Source organism: Euprymna scolopes, chromosome 9 (assembly GCF_053919585.1).
Source record: "Euprymna scolopes isolate OS-2025 chromosome 9, ASM5391958v1, whole genome shotgun sequence".
NCBI lineage: Eukaryota > Metazoa > Mollusca > Cephalopoda > Sepiida > Sepiolidae > Euprymna > Euprymna scolopes.
In genome coordinates this window covers 63,205,774-63,228,822 of record NC_136490.1, presented here as the reverse complement: position 1 = coordinate 63,228,822, position 23,049 = coordinate 63,205,774, and the positions used below count along the sequence as shown (strand labels likewise).

The 23,049-nt window shown below is 32.5% G+C and overlaps 1 protein-coding gene across 7 annotated transcripts in view; it reads left to right on the top strand.

Moving 5' to 3' along the window:
* LOC145284546 (1-phosphatidylinositol 4,5-bisphosphate phosphodiesterase gamma-1-like) overlaps positions 1–23,049 on the top strand; it is a 335,906-nt gene that overhangs the window by 69,124 nt on the left and 243,733 nt on the right. The gene's annotated exons all lie outside the window — the stretch shown is intronic.

Sequence of the window (23,049 nt, the reverse complement as noted above, 5' to 3'; positions counted from 1 at the left end):
GCTTTACATTGTGAGTGAAACAGTTGCATTTGCGAGTGACTTTTCCAAGTGGCAACTAGAACTAATAAAACACTTATCTTTTGGCGATTCTGTTTTTTTTTTCACTGACAATCTTCCAAAGCTCATTACTGAGTGAATAATGTCTTTTCAAACTTCACTTTTTTTCTTTTTTTTTTTTAAATAAAACAAGCAAAGTCAAATTATTTAAACAATACAAGTTTAATAGGAGAATATATCTTTTTTCTTTTTTTTTTTTTTTAAACAAAGGTTGTTTAAAAAAACATCTGATAAAATTTGAATATTTATACCCTCATAAAATTTGGACCGTATTTATAATTAAACTCATTTAAAAATTTAAAAAATACAAAAATCTTTGATGTACGTACTCATCACAGAACGAAAATGTCATATTCCAAAAATCATATGTTTGGTTAGTAACTTTTCTATTTGTCTAGTAAACGAAAATATTTAGTTGTCAAAAGTCAACTAAAGATAAATTTGTCCGTAGAACCTTGAAATTGGTATCAAAAGCAGAAAGAAAAATGGAAACGATACATCTCCTCATGGAAATAGATTTACGGTCTCCTCTGCCTTATTCATCAATCAGACTTGTGTGAAGGAACAAATATATATATACTACACATTAATCTTTATTATAGAGTTAAAGATGATTCTCTCTCTAGTATTCAAATGCAATAATCTGCTGGTTTTATCCGTTTGAATTGCATAAAAATTCCAGAGTTTAGCCAGACGTACCTGAAGAAGGCCCGAGGTTTCATCAACCAAAACAATGAGATGTTTTAGCAATATAGAAAGTTTCAGATAGATGGAGTCGCACAAAATAAATAATAAAGATAAGCTATCCATTTCATAAAATAATTTAATAAATCAATTGTTTAGAGATTTATATCATCTAATGCTTATTGTGCAAGGGGAGTCGAAGACCAATTATCTTCCAAGATAGTTTCATAATGATTGTGACTTTTTTTTTTTTTTTTTTGAAACAATGATATACAGCATGATCATGCTGACACACCGATTCCTGCTAGATCACCAAAGTTAAGTAACATTGAGTTTGTTTAGTACTAAGATGGGTGAATATTTAGAAAGACCAGTTGTTGTAAATCGAGAACTCTGTTTATCTCAGAGTAATTAAAAATTGTTTCTATGAAAAGATAAAACATACAATTTTAATTTTGATACTTAAAAATGATAAAAGGATTGATTTACTTATTAGTTGGGATACAAAAAATTCTTTACAAAATTTTCAATACTTGTCATGTTGTAGTGTTCTCTTAAACATAAAAAAATAGGAATCTGTCAGATTTTGTTGTACCCCTACTATAATTAATGTCTTCATCTCTCTAAATCGGTTTCTAAATTTTATGACTAAGTTCCAGATAGAAGAGCAGTAATGAATGCTTACAAAATACTCCCCTCCCCTTCTTCTCAAAAGTTGTAAAAATTACCTGTTTTCAGTGTTAACATTTTTATTACTTGTTTGAAACTCTTAAAATATATCGATTATTTTCAGTTGATTTATATATTGATTTTCAAAGAAAATGGTATTTTGAAGATTTAAAGTGTTGTTTTTAAAATACTATTTTATTATAACTGCTTTGAAATTCTTATCTAAAAAAAATATATATCATTGAAACCCCCATTAATTAGAATATTCTTCTCATAACTCCCCTAGAGGGTAGAATGGACTTTGGTTCATTGCCACATTCTACTTGATTGAACCATTCCCTCTCAGGTCCGGCAGTAGCTTTATTGCTATCAGGGTGAGCTATGATTCTGCGCAATCCTAAAAAGTCTACTGTTCCAGCATTTACCGTTTCTCTTTAAGAACAGATAGTTTATTGCTAATCGCCTGAGAAGTCTCTACTGGGGAATGCTGATGGGGCTACAAATCTTTTTGGAAGCCAAAGTGCTATTTAGTGTGCTGGCTTCTCAAAACCACACTTGACCTTGTGTCAAACCCCTTGGCAAAGAGATAAATAATGTTAATAGAACAAGATTAGTAACGCTATTTAACCTATTGTTTGATGCAATTACTGAATTCATTAAGGGTACGAGTCGGAAAGTGAACATAATTGTTCAGGTTGGTTAACTCTTCTCGACGACTTTATTGTCTGTGCCTAGAGTCACTATGTCAAATGGACTTTCCTTTAGAATGCAAATTAAAAAAATTGTTTTAAATTAAATTCTTTAGCACCAATTCTTAAAATTTCCTAAAAACCTGCAGAAAAAAAGCATGTTCTTGTTAAAGAAAAAACAAACAGGAAGTTTGTTGAATGGTAACTCTGTTTTGAAAGTGGTATCGTGTATGGAACCACAGACAATTTGTTTATTATTTGTTTAATTTGCTTCTATGAAATGTATCATCATATATATATATATATATATATATATATATATATATATAGAAAGTGTCTGTATGTGTATACGAATGGACTGTAATAGCTGCTATAAAAAGAAAACACAGACTGACAGTATAAAATATGCAGAAATGCTTTCTGAATGTTCTGTGTAAAAAAAAAAAAAAAAAAAAAGAAAAAAAACCCAGAAAGGAGCGGTCATGGCCTATGAACGTGAATTTGATGAGTTCAAATTCTATTAGATTTAATGCAGTAGATGCTGATAATTTAATGAATCCTGAGACTAAGGTTTTATTTTAATGCTTTAAGTGAAAGTAGTAAGAATTAGTGATTCCAATACAATTATCACTTCCAATTCTAAAATCAACAAATTGCAAAAATGTAAACTTTAATTCTTCTTCAGTGGTGGTGATTTAGTAGAGTGTCCATATTTACTTTTAAATCTATATTATACTTTTCTTAGTTTGTCTGTTCATTCTACTTTTTCTTGGAAGCTACTGGACCAATCTGACTGAAATTTTATATGGACCTTTGTTATAAGATGCAGCGAACTAAGTATTATGGTATCCATTTAATATACAGTTTAGGATTAATAAGGATTAATCACCACAATATCATATTAACTCTAGACGTTTTCTCAGAAACTACTGAGCCAAATCTGGTTGAAATTTTGTATAGACCTTTTTTATAAGGTGCAGCAAACTAAGTATTATGGTATCTGTTCAATATGCAATACAAAATTGAGCATAAATTTAACCATATTCAACCATTATTTAGCATATAGCACTCATTCTAAGTCAACACAGGTTAACTTTTTCCCGTTTTTACAGAATAAAATGTCTAGTGTAGATATAACTCTCTCTTTAATTTAACAAACTTTTTAATCGTTTCTCTTTATATATTGTATCCAAAATTTTGATAACTCATGAGATTTTCATCTATATCTTTCACTTGTGCCATTGTTACCTTTGCCATTTTCATTAAGCCATTTTTATTCAAATTCGATATGATCTTTATAGTTTAGTTTCACTAGTAGTTTAAAAATCAAATATTTATTCTTTTTAACATTAGTACCAGCAATAACAAATTAGGCTAAAAAAATCATTTTTGAAATCGGATATGAGATTCAAATTTTTATGATACCTCCAAAAAGTTCTGATTTTTCAGATCCCAGATTCTGATTTATTACTCCAAACACTAGTAAGAATACACATCTAAAACCAAAATAAGTTTAAAGCCCTTAAAATTCTTACTAGAATTGTCCACAAAGATCTATGTGCAATGGATAAAAGTACTAAGTAATAATCAGTAGGTAACAGTATCCTAACGTAAATGTAACATGCAGCCACAGCCGTGATTGAACTCCCTACATGAGTTTGTAGTGTAATTCAAATTTTGTCCGTACCTGAATACTTGATGATTCACTAGGGCTATCAAGGGTATTTTTTATCATGACGCCATCACTAGATGGGTGGCCTATCATGGCTTAATAGAGACCCATCTATCCTTGAAAGAAGGATAGACCACGCCAGTTTCCCAACCTGGTATTTTACCTCCCTGTACATACAGCTCCTTGCCTTCCCAAATGGTCACCCATCTGGTATTGGCCAGACTCAATGTCTCTTAAAGGTTGAAGGTTCAATCCTCAGTATGGTTGATACTAAGAATACAATTACAAATTACTTAAAACTTCTACCTCGCATGGATCAAATAAAGGGTTCAGTTCAATGATACACATCTTAAGAAAGTTGAATTGGCTAAAATGTTGTGAGAATAATAACCATTAACAATCCATATAATCCAAATAATACAATTTATGTTCAATTAGCTGTATACAATACATATTGTTTCAGCCTTAAATAACTATAGTAGAGCTGTTCCCTGTGATGCCAGTCACCCATGCTACTATGTGTACGTACGGTAGTAAAGAAAGAGTGACTATCACAAACAAGTGGCTGTAAACAAACAAGTGGCAGCAAAGTGAGCTGCATCTAGTTATGCAAATGAGTAATTTTGCTGACCAATCAATGATATTTTTGGCTCAGTGTTTTTTTCCCCTCTCTCTCTATACTTTCACCCTCTCTTCCATTTTTCTTTCTATCTACATCTCCTTTCTTTCTCATTCTTTCTACTTACCTCCTTCTCTCTCTCTCTCTCTCTCTCTCTCTCTCTTTCTCTCTTGCTCTCCTGTTTAATATAAGTCATCTGGTGAATTATGAAAAAGTCTGTTAGATTAGTTCCTAGTGTTATGTGTGAGAGTGGAAGGGATTCAGAGTATAAGAGCAAAAGCCCCCCCCTCCTCCTGTGATCCTTTATTTATGACTAATCAAAAAATAAGATATTAATCAGGATTAAATATTACAATCGATCAGGAATACAGCACAGATTAATATTTGTCTTACATAACTGACGAAATCAATTTAATAATGTACCTTTCATTAAAAAAGCTAATAATATCAATGAAATAGGGAAAAAGCTGTATTTGTGTCATTTATAAAACTTAAATACCATGTATGTAATCTGTTGCTTAAGAGTTATAATGTTTAAGAAATTGTTTGCATTCTTAGTTGTGATTAAGTAATTGATGTTTTATTGGAATTTGTTTTTGACATGTGTCAAATGCAAAAATGTATATTTGTTCCATTAGAATAAGCGTTCAAGCAATGAAATGAATAAATGAAATAAGTGTAAACCATCCGATATCAATGAGTTTGCTTTCTATTTTTGTCTCTCTATAATCTCCATTGGGACATTTTTCTCAATATGTGAAATAAAAAGTGACTCATTTCCAATGCCAACGGGCATAAACTTTACGAAAGAACTGATGGTTATGATGTGACCCATTTGTCAGAATGTTGTTCCCACATCTGGGTTAATGCATCAATCATTAGTCTCTCCCTTTTGAGAAGGGTGCAAAAAAAAAAAAAATCAATTTCCAACCTAATAGGTCCTGCACTTTCTGCCAAGCTCCAAAGCTCCAATTCTATCACATTACTAACGTTACATTTTATGATGTAACTCATGTGTCAGGGTACTTATATATATATATATATATATATATATATATATATATATATATATAATTGATCCAGACAAGGCATGAAGCCACTTGATGTAAGGAGCTAAAAAAAAAAAAAAAAAGATACTACTTAATGGTCAAAAACCTGCCAACAATAAATGTTAGATGGAATAGAAAACAGCAATTCTTCTCTCTTTATCAGAAACATTGCTCATCGAATATGAGGACTAAAGGACAAAATAAAAAAAAGCAAGAGTTACGAGTCTTTCCACATCTAGACTGGAGCATCAACCATTAGTCTACCTCTTGGATGGGGTACAAAAAGTAAATCTCATACCTAATAGGTCCTGCACTGTCTGCCAAGTTTCAGCCCCTACTACATTGCCACTGTGTTGCAGCCCTATTCTTGTTTTGCAAGTACTTCTACAGAATGTACTCAATTATTGCAATTACCCCCCCCCCCCCATCAACAAAAATACTTCCAATAAGAAGCAAACCCCCACTGTCATTGTAGAATTCTCTAGACTCAGAAATATTTTTTACTTTGACAGCTTCTTTCTTTGAATCAATTGCCTTTGGAATTCCCTTTCTTCTCAGTTTCCCCAACCATGTCAACATGCAAAAATTTAAATGTAATGTGAACAAAAATCTTCTTACTCAACTCTCTTACACCCAGGTCCAAATCTGCTTAGATCATAGTTATGCCTTATCAATTAGTGGTAATCTGCTTTGTTTGCAGTGTAAAGTCTAATACCTCCTTTAAAAGAATAGAAGAAAAAAAAAACTCAAGAAATATTATGGGTTTATGAAACAAAATTCAAGGTAAATAGAGTAATTGAGTAATGAAAGAACACACTTAAGAAACATGCATTCTGGTGGATTTGTAATTAATGAATTTGTTTTAAGTAAGATTTTTTTTGTGTCATTTCACCCCAAACAAGGCACATAGCCACTTAGTTGTGAGTGGCTACTATTTGGGACCAGATTTACAGGGATACTATTTAGGAAGTTGAGCAGCGAGATGTCTGTTTACATTATACTTGAATTTCTAAATGTCAGTGCAGTCAGGGAAGCAGGGGTCTGGGAGGGAATTCCAAAGTGCAGCAAACTATTCGAGTAGAAGGCTTTATGGCATTTAGGGATTTCTACAGTGTAGGGGTTGGATTTTACTTTATTTTATGGTATTGCATTCATGATTCCAGTAAATATCCAGCCAGTTGTAAGTAAAAAAGAAATATCAAAATTATGTTCACACACACACATTTCATAATTATATTAATATAGAGATTTTACATGAATTAAAAGATTAACATCATAGAAAAGCCTAGGTTTGTTTGTTTTGCTTGTTAAGCGAGTCAGACTTCTTTGTAGAGTTTGTGGAGGTCATGCCTCCGGACTGTCTGATCTGCATAAAATCTTCCTCTAACATGATGAAGAAGGGTTAGATTTTATGGAAAGCCGTGTTAGTTCTTGTGAAATAAGTTCTCCTACCTTTCATTATATAACAAATTGTGTTATTTGAATGGAGAAGTTTGAATAACACCTAGGAGTCGGAGGTGACCCCAGAAACGGAAGTTGATGAAATCACATGACATCTAAACTAGGATAATTTACCCATTTCCTGGTGATACTTCAAGCAAACACAGATATATGAAAGTGATGGTGGAAACAATGTCGCTACATCTAATGAAACAAACTATCTCTCTCCCTTGGTACATATGTAAGTAGCCTGTCTCTCTACTTTTCTTCTGTTGCTGTTCTTTTCTAATTAATAAACCTTCTTAAAAACTAAGAATTGGAATCTGAGTGATTGTATGCACATATGATCAATTCACCCCTGGCCTCTCCCCCAAATCGCAATCATCTTGGAAGGACATCACCCCACTCCCTAACCCAATTTTTCTCTTTTTCCATCTAGAGATTAACCTGATTGTTTTTGGTTCTCAACAAGCCAGAAAACAGTGGGCAGCCAACCATGTAGAAAGGGTTGGAAGAGTCTTATTAACATCTATTTGTCATTTTTTGTTTTCTTCCCATCCCACGCCAATAAAATTATTTTTAATGAAAACAGTTTATTTATGTATATATTAACTTGTTAAAAAAATAAAAATAAAATCGATTTGGGGATCTTGAATAGGATAACTTCTGGAGTGAATATAGTATTATGATGATTAAAAACTCTAGCTGGGAAGAACTTAGACAGTCATAAAGTATAGTGACAAGGATGACCATACCCCCCCCCCTTCTCCCACACTTTTGAATGGCCTTGTGTCTAATTTATTTTTGACTTTCGTATAATTTTTGTAAATAGATCTTTCAATAGCCTAGATTCCTAAAGACAACTAATGTAAAATCGTTTATACATGCAATGGACAATCTAAATTAGTACACCTTTATATTTGTTTTTTAAAGAATCACATTTATACTCTGTGCTATTGATCTGACACTGTATTGCATTTATATTAAAACTTGTGGCATACATTTGTTGGCCAGGGCAAAAAAAAAAGAAAAGTTTTCTTTTTCTCTAGATAATTGACAACATGCCAGCAACATAACACTCTCGGACCTATTTCTGTATCTCTATTGAACTGACCATTTGCTTTTAAACAGACTTGTCCACGGGTATCTACACTACACAGTGAATAAATACAGCCTCCATTCTTTTAAAAAATTTTTTAGCTGGCTCAAATTTTGAACCCCCCCCTACTATTGGGTCACTGCATATGAAGGTCAAGAATCACTCGAAAATACAAGTTAATGAAACAAATGATTATTAACCAAAAAAGTTGAATCGTTTTATTTATGACAAGGATTTGTTGTTATTGGATTTGAAGACTTAATTGGGCTCTTTCCATGGAAGTAATGATAGGAGAGAGAGAGAGAAAGCAGCAATGTTTCTTGTAAGTTGGCTCAAGTCATTGCTTTGACAGTTTTAGGATTAGTTCCTTCCTGGAGTTTTCCTTCAATTCCAAAGACACCAGAGACTAAACGATTGTTGAGATGGTGTGTTCTGTTGGTTAAAGTATGATCTAGTGCAGTTCTAGGAGGTCCATCCTCCCAGGTTTGCCTTCTCATCCTTTGAGAAAGGTTATTTTATTGCTAATAGCCTAAAGCACTCATTCCAGGGAATTCCAATATGGCTACCCAGGCATTTATTGCAGGCCAAAGTGCTCTTTCTTTTTAAACCCCACTTTCTTGATTTTGTCACATCTTCCCACTATAGAAGGGAGATAAACATCCAGTTTGAGTTGGATTGGAACTTTTAAAATTTCAATAACTTGTAAGAGTCTGAGTAGAATGTTTTTTCATCATGTGTCACACTTATTGTAATTTAATTCTTGACAAAAAACCTGCAGGGTCGATAATAGAGGCAACACAGTGGTATATTTACGAGAGTGTACTTAGAGAAGTAGAGATAAAAATATTACAGAAAGTCTGACGGCCACAACACTTTGTCGTAACTATATATATATATATATATATATATATATATATACACACAGGGTGACCCCCCCCCAAAAAAAAAGGGCTCCAACTCTAATTAGGCCCCGTTTCTTAGTGTTTTGTCCGAATGAAATGAAACTTTGGTCATAACTAGTTTATTATATTCAAAACATCACATCAAAACACTAGGGTCTTTGGCCTTTTTTCGCCGTTCTACAGCATATGTTCTAGATGGCCTCCATTTAGCTTTTGTTTTTTTTTGGGGGGGGGGGATCCTGTATGTATATATATATGTGTATATATATATATATATATATATATATATATATATATATATAATCTGGAGGAGTCTATCTATTCTTGAAAATAGGTAAATCAACATCACATTATAATAAAAACAAACAAAAAAAAAGCTGTAGAGAGCCTTGAAATCAAAATACTTATAAATGATGTTTTTATTAGTATATAAAGGGACAAACTTTAACAACTCTATAACTTTCTACAGAATGACATAATGATGAGTGTTCCTAATTGGCTGAGACACTAGTGGTAAATCCTTTGTTGACTTAAACCAATGATTTAAAAAAAAAAAAAGAAAAGATAATGGTATTTGATGCCTTCTTGCTAAACACTTAACATTATAAGGTGAGCATCAAGGGTAAGTAGAGTAATCCAAAGAAAGGAGTTATACCTTTCCTATTTCTCTATAATGGCCAATGAACTGAAAGCCTTTGGGTTGCCTTAGAACAAACTATGGCCCGCAAGCCAGATCTGGCCTGCTAAAGTCTTTAATCCGGCCCGTGGAGCTCTTATAGAAGACATAAAAATATTCAGGAAATATTTAAAAAAATGGAAATGTGTAAAAATAATGCAATGGTTTTTTATTTTTATTTTTTTTTTTTTAAATGAGGTTTTGGAGAACCAATTTTACTGAAAATCAAGAGTATATAACAGGTAATTTATTTTTTTTTTAAATTTTGGCTTGCGTAGCTCTAAAAAGTCAGCAATATGGCCCCCTGTTCGAAAAGTTTAGAGACTCCTGCTCTAGACTATAGTTGACCACTTTACTTTCATTTTTCTATACAGATTGTTATTTGTTGCTAATGGATAATTTTTTAAGCTTTTAGCTACTTACAACAAATAGCTACATACCTTGTCTGGACCAATTTCCATTAAAAAAAAAAAAATCATTAAAAACACTAATGAATTATATATATAATTTTTTCCATCATTCTTGACTCTTGAATACTGATCTATATATATAAAAGCGAAAATGTATGTATGTACGCTTTTCCTCGATGTTCAGAAAAGGCTTCTTTCAGAGAAGCGCTCGCTCGGTTCACAACTTCTTAAAACTTTTTATATCATCTATAAATTGTAATATCTCACACTTAACCACGGAGCTCGCCTGTCTATTTAATTTTATTGACTTTCAAACGTTAATTATTCCACATTTCCCGCATCGGCACGCGTTACATTCGGTTTTCGGTATAAACAAAAAGTGAAACTCGACTCTAATAACAGGCCCAGAGCCAGTGAACGTTTGTCGACTTCGTCATATCAGACGGGGGAACAGGTTTTTGAAAACAAACAAACCGATTTATTGACCTCATTAAAAACTGTCCCGCACAAAATGCTGACTGCTGAATACCTATCACCGTCACGTCAATCAAAAACGAGCACCTGTTTTGTTTTTTTTCACACTTTACTATTTTCCAACTGCGCGTCGAGGCTTTGTTTTTTTTTTTTTTACAGGCACCTGTTTTTTTTTCACACACACCTACAAACACCCGGGCAACGCCGGGTACCCCTCGCTAGTGTTTATATAAGTTGCAAAATTCTAACCTACATTCAAAATCATAATATGGAATGAAAATGCCCCTCCTCCAAATAAATAAACAAATGCAGACACAAATTGGCAGGTTTTGAATACAATGGCATCTTGACTAAAAAGGTGAAAAATAAAGCTGTATGAAAGATGACCTCTCCCAAATTGGCTGACCTGCTTTTGAGTACAGTTTGCCTTTGGCTGTGTGCACTTTGTAAAATAGCGAGATTCTTTTCCGCTCTAACTCTCAAACACTTGAGTTGCTAAATTGAACTTCATGGAAATCTTATTTGCGGCTGAAATGTATTTAATTATTATGCCTCTTTAGGCATTTCTTCTTTTTAATTAATAATCTCATTTCGACTTTTAATAAATTATCTACATGTATACAAGAAGAATACTCGTTCCAGGATGGGTAAAATTAGTTCCCTGAACTGAACGGTTTCGCATCACTTTAATATTTCTTTACAAAGATTAAAATCTAAGATATAATGCTATTAAACCTTATGTTCAGAATCCTTTTTCCAATTTTGATCTAAATCCATTATGTCACATACATCAAATCTGTTGCCAAGGTCGCTGGAATAATGGTGGGGTTATTCTACCGTTCCAGTAGATATCTCACTGCCAATGCAATTCTCTACCTGTATAAGAGCCAAGTACGTCCTTAGATGGAGTACTGTTGCCACATCTGGGCAGGAGCTGCTAGAAGCATCTTATCATGCCTTGACAGTTCAAAATAGACTTCATAGCCTAGTAGGGGATGCCCTTTTCTCTTCTCTGCAACCTCTTTCCCACAGAGGATACATTGTGAGCATGTCTCTGCTCTATTGTTATTTTCATGGCAAGTGCTCATCTGAGCTTCAATCTATGGTTCCTCCTTGCCAAACTTTCAAGAAAAACACTCCTCCATCTGAAACCACTATCAATAATTTTCCCCCACTCTCTATCTGTGCCTAAACCTAAACGTAGATTCCATGAATAAAGCTTCTTTCTTAGAACTGCACACCTGTGGAACTCTCTTCCGTTTCCCTGATTTCCAGCTGACTACAATATGGTTGTCTTCAAGTCCAACATGAACAAGTTCTTGATGAGATGTCCCCTTAAGTAATCCAATTTACCAAATTTCCACTACTAACGATTACTACTATATTGTCCCATTGACTACTGTACACGCATTAATCCTTATCCTCAAGTGGGCTCCAGGCCTTGATAAGTGGTGACTCCTTTATAATAAAAAAAGAAAAAAATGATTTTGATTCTAGAAAAAAAAGTCTAAAATATAAGGCTTAAGCTTAAAAGGTCTTGAGAAAAAAATTGAAATTCAGGGAATCTTGCTTTATTTGCATCAGATGACTATGGATCGAATTCAATGCAATATATTTGAATTTTCCAATAGGAGATTGTGCTCATATTATGCCCCTATTATCCTATATTATGTCCCTTAAAAATACTTTAAAACTTTTCAAAAATTAAAATCAAAATAAATAATATTAAACCTTGTTTAGAATCCATTTTTCAATTTTGATCAAAATCCCTTACATGATTATGTTTCTAGAAAGTAAAATCAAAGGGTCTTAAAAAAAATAAAGTTCAGAGAAATTTTTTTCATTGATGTCTAATGACTATCAATAAAATTTAAACTAAATCTGAAATATTTGAATTTTCAAATAAGAAATTGTGCCCATATACCCCTCCCTCTTCTTAAGAACCTGTTAGAATACTTCAAAGAAACTGAAATTTGGGGAATATTTATTAGTTGATTGTTAAAATTTCAGAAAATCGGAGATATCTGGATTTTCACAAAGGGCTTCCACTTTTCTTTGACTAAATATAGTCAACATTACAACCCATTACATCTAACGGCTCTCTCTAAAATTGATAATGGTTGATCAGCTAGTTTAAGGATAGAAATATATAAGACTGTACACATCTAACTTTATATAAATAAAGATTATATGACAAATTATCTGTTAACAATTTTTGTTAAAGTGATCATTATAAATTTTGGAACACTTCTGCTTCGTGTAAAAATGGGTAATGTGGGCTGTATTTAGTTTAAATGACTGAAAGTTTCTGATTTTTATGAAATTTCAAACATAGATATGACACTTCAATTAATGAATGTTCTTAAAATTTCAATTTCTTTGGAGTATTTTTAAAGTGTTGTTGAACATATGGGTACAAGCTTCAATTCAAAAATTCAAATATTTGTATGAACTTTGATTTAGAGTTATTTTAAGGTTAAGCAAGAGTTTTTTAAATTTTAATTTCTGAATCCCTCAACCATAAGCCCAAAATTTTTGACATTTCTTATCAAAATCGATTTTGATTTGGGAAAAGAATTCTAGACATAAGATTTAGTAGCATATATTATCTTAATTTTCGCAAGGGGATATAAAAATTGATGTAAAACCGTTTAGTAAATTAATGTTATTAACTAGCAGAATACATATCCTAATATAGAAACTTTACATATGCAAAAGTAAGTGTAATATTTATTTATGTGTTACAGAAGATCAGAACAACATTGGTACCGTCGGTTTCAAATTCAACCTTTTGTCTGAATTTAAAATTGACAGTATCGGTGTTTATTAATTTATTCATTGCGGACTGTTATCCTCATCTTTTTTAGTTGTTGTTTCACTATGTTTCGGCCAGCTATTCCTCTGGTCTTTGTCAAGTGGTAACCGCGACAGTATAGGAATTCCGAATCGCTTAACTGCATCCTTAGCAATTACTGCCTTCCATAGTTGTTGTCGTCTCACCACGTTTTGGCCAAGTAAGCCTCTGGCCGGCTTTGGGTTGGATTGAAACCACTATCTTCAGACAATTCTCACTTGGAACCATAGCTTTTCCACAAAAATCACTTTCACATAGGATGTTGGCAACCTTCACATGATCCCTCCCATAATTCCCAAGGTCTTTCTAGAAAGAATTCTGACTAGAAAAATATCGGGGAAACCAATGCCAACAATAGAATCTTCGGATTCATATGATCATGGTTATCTTGGAAATAGTCAAACGAGTAACCACCTTTCAGTTAAAAATGGCGGCTAAAAGAATTGTGTTTTAACAGTGTTTTCATTAATATGCATATAAAATAGCATCTCAATTAGAGAATTAAAAAAAATATCGATCTGGAAAGTTTAAAAAAAGAAAGAAAAAAATGAATTGATCAGGATGGAAAGAAAATGTCTCATTATGGAAATAAAATGAAGGATTTCTTTCCAAATTCATTTCAAATGATGTCTGACTTCTATTTGCTTTCTCCCTTCTCCTACAAACTTGAAATAGTTTCATCTGATACATTTCTTGCTCATAAGCAAGAAAATTGATGATGAAAATAAAAATTGAAAAATTATAATATCAATCCATCAAATACTCAAACAAATGATTAAAATAATGAATGATTCTTTAATTTGATGGATTAATAAATATTGTAATTTATTCAATTTTTATCTTCATCATTAATTTTCTTGCTCTGTCTAGTAGATTGAGCTTTCTATTATCTCGATAGGTTCTAATATAAACGTAATATTTATCTTTGTAATTTTATTTATTTACATTTACATTGGTCTTTATAATAGAGCAGAGGGTGCATAAAATCTATGTTTACTTTCTGATTCTGCCAACTATTTTCTTGTAATTTATTTGGATTTCTTGTATCCAATCTTTCTTTTGCTCACATGGAGTCAGAATTGAGTAAATATGTATTGTAAATTAAGTTGGATGACAGCGACTGGGACCTGTAGAAAGTCAAAAGTCAGCCAGCCTTTAATCGATTTCAACTTTGGATAAATGTATAAAGGGAGGTATTATCGATGACATTTCAATATCATTTTAATATCATTGACTCCTTTTATGATTAAAAATTAAAATAAAATGCAACATACCAAAACAACACCAACAAATAGCAATCAACTCGGATACAGCATTTATATATACTAAAAAATAGTTTTATTGACTCTCTTTTATCTGATAATCCATTACGAAATTAGGAAGATCGATGTTCAATATGGAATTAAAATCTATTATATTTTTAGGACAGGCTTAGAAATGTTTTGATGTAGACCGCTACGTATAAGTAAAAGAGAAAGATTTAAAGAAAGTCATTCATCGCTACTTGCATAAATGAAAATCCCGTGGTAAATCCATTGGCACGAATCCTCAACATGCATATTTCCTGGTAAATAATTTTTTACATCTTGCAATAGTTAGGAGGATTGGTTTCTCACTAAAACTAATTTAGTTTTTCTCACGTGCTGTATTTATAGTCGAAATTGCAACGCTCTCAACCTGTTTACTGTACCCATGCACGAAAAGACAAAAATTAGTCCCCGTAGAATTTACAAGACTGGGACAAAGCATTGTAGTGAACATTCCATCTGTTTGCGTGGGCAAACTGGTGTTCTCTTGATCTAGCATCTATTTTAAAACTGAAAATAATTTCAATTGAGTTATTTCCTTTTGAACGTATACAGCGAATCTGTTTGTGAAATAACGATTCGCTACAAATGTACCAATACAGGGCATTTAACAGACGCTAGTTATTACAACAAGGGAGACAGCTTAAAATGGATACAGACTAAAACTGAACAGCAAGCTAGTTGCCAAGCTAACTGAATAAATATGCCAAAAAATATGTGATAAGTTATTTGCTTAACCAGACGTAGCTCACTTCGTTGTCTCTGATGCCTGTCTACAACTGCTTATTGGGATAGCCACTCTTTCCTTCCTCTGAAGATGGTTGTTTTGCTACGGCATATCAACCCTTTTCGACTTAATGCCGAATCAGCAATTTTGGGAAAAGGTTTTATTATTCAAGTTCTTTAAATCTTCAAATATTTATTCATGATTTTTGGTTTGGTTATTCTATTGGGGAAAATTGTTGTTTTTGAATTTGCAGAACATGATTGAGTTTTGCAAAAGGAAAGAAAAAAAACGATAACATCAATGTTTGATGCATTTTAGATCAGGAAGTCGATATCTTCACACAGCCTGGTCTGGTAGCACCAGATTACATCACAAAGACAGCGCACAAGTTGACGGCACTTCAACTGACATGGATGGCTGTTATTATTGGAAATTGTGAGCAATTCATTTCTCAGATCAGCTCCACTACAGATCCTTGTTCGTAAAGAGTCAAATTTAGGTCTGCTGTACTCTTTTAACCTTTAAGTTAATTAGGTTGACATTAATATTGACAATATGAATGTAAGGCTAAAAAAAGAAAAAATTAAAAAATATGCTTTAAAATATACTGAAGCATTTTTCTTTTCTTTTGTGGGTAGGTACATGAAAATTATCCTTATTGAAGAACAGTGATTTGTAATTGGTTGTAATAGTGAAAAGAAAAAAAAATAAATGCAGAATGACTTGCTTTCGCAAACAAGTTTTCTGAAAATGAACGTCAGGTTATTTCCAGCTGCTCAAATGCAAAAGTAAAGGATCTTGTTAACAGAGCCATGACATCCAAGTCAGAAAATGCGTTACTTTTGGAGATTTTTTTTTTTTTTATACATAGGAGTGACCACTTATCAAGGCCCGAAGGTCACTCGAGGTTAAGGGTTAAAGTTGAAGTTGAACCCTTTTAAAATTTCAGTAGTCATTTAAGCATTTGAGCAACCAACACCATGACTTTGTTTTCATTATGCATAACTTTTTTCTTTTTTCTTTTTAAATTGAATTCATTAGATTTTTTTTAAAAAATTAAACTGAATCTAATTTTTTTATTTTATTTATTTATTTGGACTATTATTCTCATCGTTTAGTTGTTGTTTTCACAACGTTTCGACCAATTATTCCTCTGGCCTTTGTTAGGTTAACTGCGACGAGATGAAAATGTTGAATCCGCCAACTACATCCACAGCAATTGCTGCCTTTAATAGTTGTTGTCATCTCACCACGGTTTGGCCAACTAATCCTCTAACCGGCTTAGAGTGGGATTGAAACTGCTACCTTCAGACAATGCTCACCTGGAATCGTAGATATTCCGTATCCCTATCCACGGACCCCGAAGGGCAATCAGGGTTGGATTTTTTGGTTTTATAAATCCACATTTTTATATTTTTTGTTAAAACGTCCAATTCCAATTGACCGAAACATTGTGAAAACAACTAGAAAATGAGGTTGAAATAATTGAATAAAATAAAAAATTAGACAAATTATTCATCTCAAAATAATTCCAAATTAATTCAATAAAAATCGGTCTGTTTTAAAAAATTCAACTTTAGTTTTGGATATCTGTCAAAATTGCTGATGCCTCTGTTCTCTGGAGTCTCTATTTTGCCTCCCCATGAAGACAGTTAAACATAATGTCAGTTTAATATGTGGAGGATATCCAGCAGTGTTAGCAAACTCAACTCACGCACACACACGCACACATGTAAAAGAAACTGGAATTTTAGTTATTATAAGAGCAATTGGACTCATGAAAAAGAATTAAAAAAAACTACTTGGCAAATATACTTGGTGAACCAAGTGCAAGAGAGATTCAAACAGTTGCACTTAAAGAGACGGTCAGAATTAAAAAAAAAAAAACTCTCAGTTGGAATATCTGAGTTAGCGGGTGAATATTTGGCATCCAGCAGGATGCGCCATCCCCAACTTGAAAAAGCTAATCAGAAAATTTTTTTTAGAATACACACACACACACACACACACACACACACACACACACACACACACACACACACACACTAGCAATATGATGTTCTCACTGGTCGCATATTTTGTCTAGTATGAATAATGGAGTAAAAATGTTTAACTTTGCATTTTTAACTATTTAAAATAACTAATTTATATACAAGTTTTGCTTTGGTCTTCAAATACACAAGGACCATTTTCATGTCGGGTGTCTTCACTACTCAAGTTGCAATCAAAATAATAAAATGCCTTTTCTTTTCACCCTTCAAGTTGGATCTGCATGTTTCTTTATTGATGTTTGCTCAATTTGTACTGTCTGGAAAATCACTCGAGGTTTTATAAAAATGGGTCAGTATTTCACTGCCTCAAGTCTCAACAAGTTTTTATATACGGAGTGTTCCATAAGTTTGAACGCATAGGAAAAAATTAATATTAAAAATAGACCAGATATTTACTAAATAATCTGTTCTAATATTTTTTATTATGTTTATGTTGCTGATAAAAATGTATATTTTTTATATTACAGTTTTTTTTTTTGTTTTTTTTTGTCCTAGGTTAGTGAAGGAGAAATCCTTCTACACTGGGCCAATTTTAATTTTTGTCCCCATCTTTTTTTTTTTTCTTTTTTTTTTTTAACTGAATTTTCCTCACATTAAAAACCGACTTTGTATTTAATTGTGGAGTGACAAGTAAATAGGGATTTATGCAATTTGATGTAATATTATTGACCCCACCCCGCTGATTTATAGAGGCATCTATATGTTAGCAATTTGAATAATCAAGTAAAAATGACTGATTTCTTTTTAATTTGAATATTTACTCTGTTGACTAACATTTGATCATTTCATTCAATTTTCTGACATCTTTCCAAGCAATTTCATCTGCCAAGATATTCAAAAATGCTTTTGCAATATTTATTTAGCTGTGGAACTTGAAATTAGTGCACTTAAATCAGTAAAAATGGCCGGTATTATTCAAAGTTAGAATAATTTTGTAATTTATACTTTAATTTATTCATTATAACTGATTTTTTTTTATATTGTTGATCTCTGCCACATAAAATAATGCCAGCTATAAATGTATTTAAAAATAGTTTTTAATAGAATTTAGGACATTTTTGATGGGATGTATTGCATTTCTTTTTAATCTTAATAAAACGAAACATCTTTTTATTTTTAAATAATTGATAAAACTCACTCCTTTTGCCCGTTAAAAACTGGCAAAAGTTATAGCCCGTTGACTTAGAATGAGTGCTTTATACTAAATTGATGGTTGAATATGATTAAATTTGTGCTCATTTTTTGCATTAAATACTACTCTCTATTAGTCCCTATTAATTCCTAACTGTATATCGAATGAATACTATAATACTTAATTGGTTGCACCTTATAAAAAATGTCTATACAAAATTTCAGCCAGATCAGCCTAGTAGTTTGAGAAAACTTCTGTAGTAAATGTGATATTGTGGTGATTAATCTATTAATCCCTAACTGCACATTGAACAGATAGCATAATACTTAGTTTACTGCATCTTATAGCAAAGGGCCATACAAAATTTCAGCCAAATCAGTCCGGTATTTCTGGGAAAAAGTGGAATGAACAGAAATATTAAAAAAAATATAGAAGTTTTCAGTGTTTCCCATCTTCTCTTACTCTGCTTTGTTCTCTTTCCTTCTGTAACGTAGCACATTTACGCACGTGACACTCGGAACCCAACACGTAGCAAAGTATGTTGCACAGAACAAAAGACAAGTAATAACTCAACTCGATTTTTTCTGTTGAAACAACATTTATTTCTGGGTATTTTCCTGAATAAAATGATGTGATACTTCTCGCTGACCTCTGTCCGCGAATGTGAGCATCTGTCTGTGCACAAATTCTTTTTACAGTCTTCTTTTTTCCTTACTGTGACGTCACTTCGCACACGGCTTGGCATTTGCATACAGCCACCATACATGCGTCCACACTCTGTTACATCTCTTCTTGTTCCTTTCCTCTTCCCATCCCCTTTTCCTGCTCTTGTCCCCTTCCTCTCCTCTTTCTTCTTCTCCCACATATCCTCCTCATATCAAGATGTCAAAAAAAGTATACTTGTATTGATAAATGGATAAATGTTAAGTGATAAAGGTGTTTTGGTTTGTTTGCTTCACAGCATATCAACCTTTTTTACATTCTTTAATACTGAACGTACAAGCAATTAAACACTAGGGAGCTACCATTATCCCAACGTTTCCACTGTGCATTTTTTTCAATGAATGAAAGAGTTTGGTTTGCCATTCCCAAAAGGTTACCAACTACAGCAAAAATCATCAGAAAGAAGCTGCAGCATACAACGGCTAATATATACAGTGCCCCGCAAAAGTTTACAATACACATTTGAAACTGTCAGTTTTTGTATTTCTAGCTTTCAAATGGTAAAGAAACTTTTTATAAACATAGAAAATGTATTGAAACTAAAATAGGAACAGTGGGAAAAATAGAAAATTACAATTTAACACAACGCGAAGAGAAACTTCAATAATTAGCACCGCAAAAGTTTACAACACATATCAAATTCATTAGATTTCTCAATAATTTTTATGACGGTTTATCATGGTAAAATGCTTAGAAGCTTCTAGAATGTTCAGGAATATTCAATAGTGTTGTGAGCAGATCTCACCCCATAATGGACTCGTCCAGATCCTATATAATCAGCTACTTAGGATGGTACGACGGAGCGAGATCTCAACGGATATTGTACCTCGGGGAGGGAGATCTTACTGATACCTGCAACTACTACTATTCTCTTTATCTTTCTCTATATCCTTGTACCTTTCCTTAATACACTTGTAAACAACCTACTACGTGTTTTCCCGTGTCGTTATTGTGGACCCAACTGAGCCCCACAACAAATAGACATCGAAGTAAGCAATTAGTAAAAGTATTGCGTCATTCTTTATCTAATAACCGTATTGCAAGCAACCACATCATGGGAAAGAATAAACAGATTGATCAGGAGCTTACAAAACGAATTGTAAGTCTTCATCAAAGTGGATTTGGATATAGAACAATATCCAAACAGTTGATGGTTCCATTGAATTCTGTTGGAAGCAACAATAATTCGGCACTGGAAGTCTCACAAATCAACCCTTCCTTTGGCCAGATCAGGTCGTCTTAAAAAATACCCAAACATACTGAAAGGTTATCAACAAGGAAGGTTATGAATTTGCCTAGAATTACTCTTGAAGAGCTGCAGAAGGACTTAGAAAACAGTGAAATTGAAGTTAACGAGGACACAATCAGTAGAACCCTTCACCTTAAAGACATCTTCTAGATCAGCAAGGAAAACTCCCCTTCTTAAGCCAAAGCATGTTTGTGCTAGGCTTGATTTTGCAAATGAGTAGGCAAGCAAGCCTCTAGAGTTTGGGGATAATGGGCTTTGGTCAGATGAGACTAAAATTGACTTGTTTGGTACTCTAAAAACACCGAAAGTTTGGAGAAAAAAAAGGTACTGAATACCAGTCAAAAAACACCATTCCAACAGTAAAATTTGGAGGAGGATCCATTATAATCCGGGGTTGTTTTAGTGCAGGAGGTGTAAGAAAAGTAGAAATAATAAAAAGAAAAATGAATGAAGCACTTTATAGGAGCATCTCGGAGAAAAAGAAAAGAAAATGTGAAGTTGCTCAAATTGAAATCAGACTGGATCTTTCAACATGATAACGATCCAAAACAGACTGCGAAACTCACATAAAATTGGTTTAATTCGAATAAAGTGAATGTTTTAAAGTGGAGTAGTTAATCTCCCGATCTCAACCCTATAAAGAATTTATGGGGAGAATTGAAATTACGGGTCCATAGAAGAGAACCTTCAAATCTGCAAGAATTGGAGAGAATTTGTGTGGAAGAATGGAATAAAATAATACAAGACACATGTAAGAAGTTCGTAGGAGATTACTCAAATTGTCTGCATGCTGTAATCAACAATAATGGTCATGCTTCAAAATACTAGATATTATTTTGTAAATGTGTTGTAAACTTTTGCATTGCAAATTATTGAGTTTTCTTTTCGTGTTGTGTTAAATTATTATTTGTTATTTTTCCCACTGTTCCTATCTTAGTTTCAATAGATTTTCTGTGTTTATAAAAAGTTTTGTTACCATTTGGAAGCTAGAAATACAAAAACTGACAGTTTCAAATGTGTATTGTAAACTTTTGCGGGGCACTGTACACATGTATTGATTTTTTATATATATATATATATATATATATATATATATATATATATATATATATTATTATTATTTTTAAAACAGTAATCTACAGACATGCATTTTTAAAAATTATAAAAAAATAAATAAATATTATTTATCTGCGTCTAAATAAAATAAGGGCGGTTTTCTAAGTAAAACACGAGCTTCGAGGCAAAGACGATACTTAACCCTATTTATCATTTTAAAAAAATCAACAAGAATTTCTACATATATAAGGTTGGTGCAAAAATAATGTGGTTTTTAGACGTGATTTAGATCTGATTAAAAAACGACATTATCTTTACACCACCTAGCGTGGATGAAACGCAAAGTATTCTGTGTAGCTTAATTGCCATATATATTTTTATAACTTACTACATAGCTCTACCTATATATTGAGCACTGTTGAAGTAAACATGTAAAGTTTATGCATAAAATAATACTTTCGTATATTAATTTATGTGATTAAATGAAGTAGTCATACTTAGCTCCTGAAACAGTTGAGCACTCTCAAAAGAATTTATTTCACTACACCAAAAAATAGATATGGAAAGGGTTAATTTTGAAACATCGCTAAAAACATCCCCACACCTAGCAAGCATAGCTACACGAGACAACCACAACTCTTCACATAAGCCTGACAAATCCTAGCGTGGATGAAACGCGGAATATTCTGTGTAGCTTAATTGCCATATATATTTTTATAACTTACTACTGCGTATATATATATATATATATATATATTTCTTAATAAAAGAAAGTATCTGTGTGTGTTTGCAAATATGTATGTATGTGTATATAGTTTTATGCGTATACATTACAAGAATTAAAAGCAATTTTAAAATTGTCCTACTAAAAAAGTGCTGTTTATACTCTATGCATTTTCCTGCGACTTTTTTTTTTTTTTTTTTTTTTAACTTCTGCTAATGTGTAGCTATAAAAATAGAGAAGTGAATGTGATTGCTGCTTTCTTTGTATTGTCTTAATATTTTTATGTGTGAATGTTTCTTATTTCAAAGAGTCAACACTTTTTCTGGTTACAATTTCAACTATTTTTTTTTTTTTTTTTTTTTTTTGCTTCATTTAGTCTGGACATGAAAATTTTTAATTCAGTTGGCTGTGAATATATAAAGTTGTAGTGCCACCTGTGTCTCTCCCAACAATCTCACGCTCTCACCCTGCTACCCAAGTCACTTAAAACGGGGTCAGGGTTACATTCTAATAATTTAAATCTAAATAATAGTAGCCGGTGACTGGTAGGTGCATATAAATTTGTGTATATATGTATGCATGTAACTTATATAAATATACGTATGTGCCTAACTTATTTTATAAATGTGTGCAAGTGTATAACTTATTACCATATAAATGCGTCTATGTGTGTAACTTAGATTCATATGAATGTCTCTAAACATATAACTTGTACGAGGGAATTCCTATTTTTGTATTCTGCCCAATTGAATCAAAGGGTATTGCAAATTGCATTGTTATGATGAC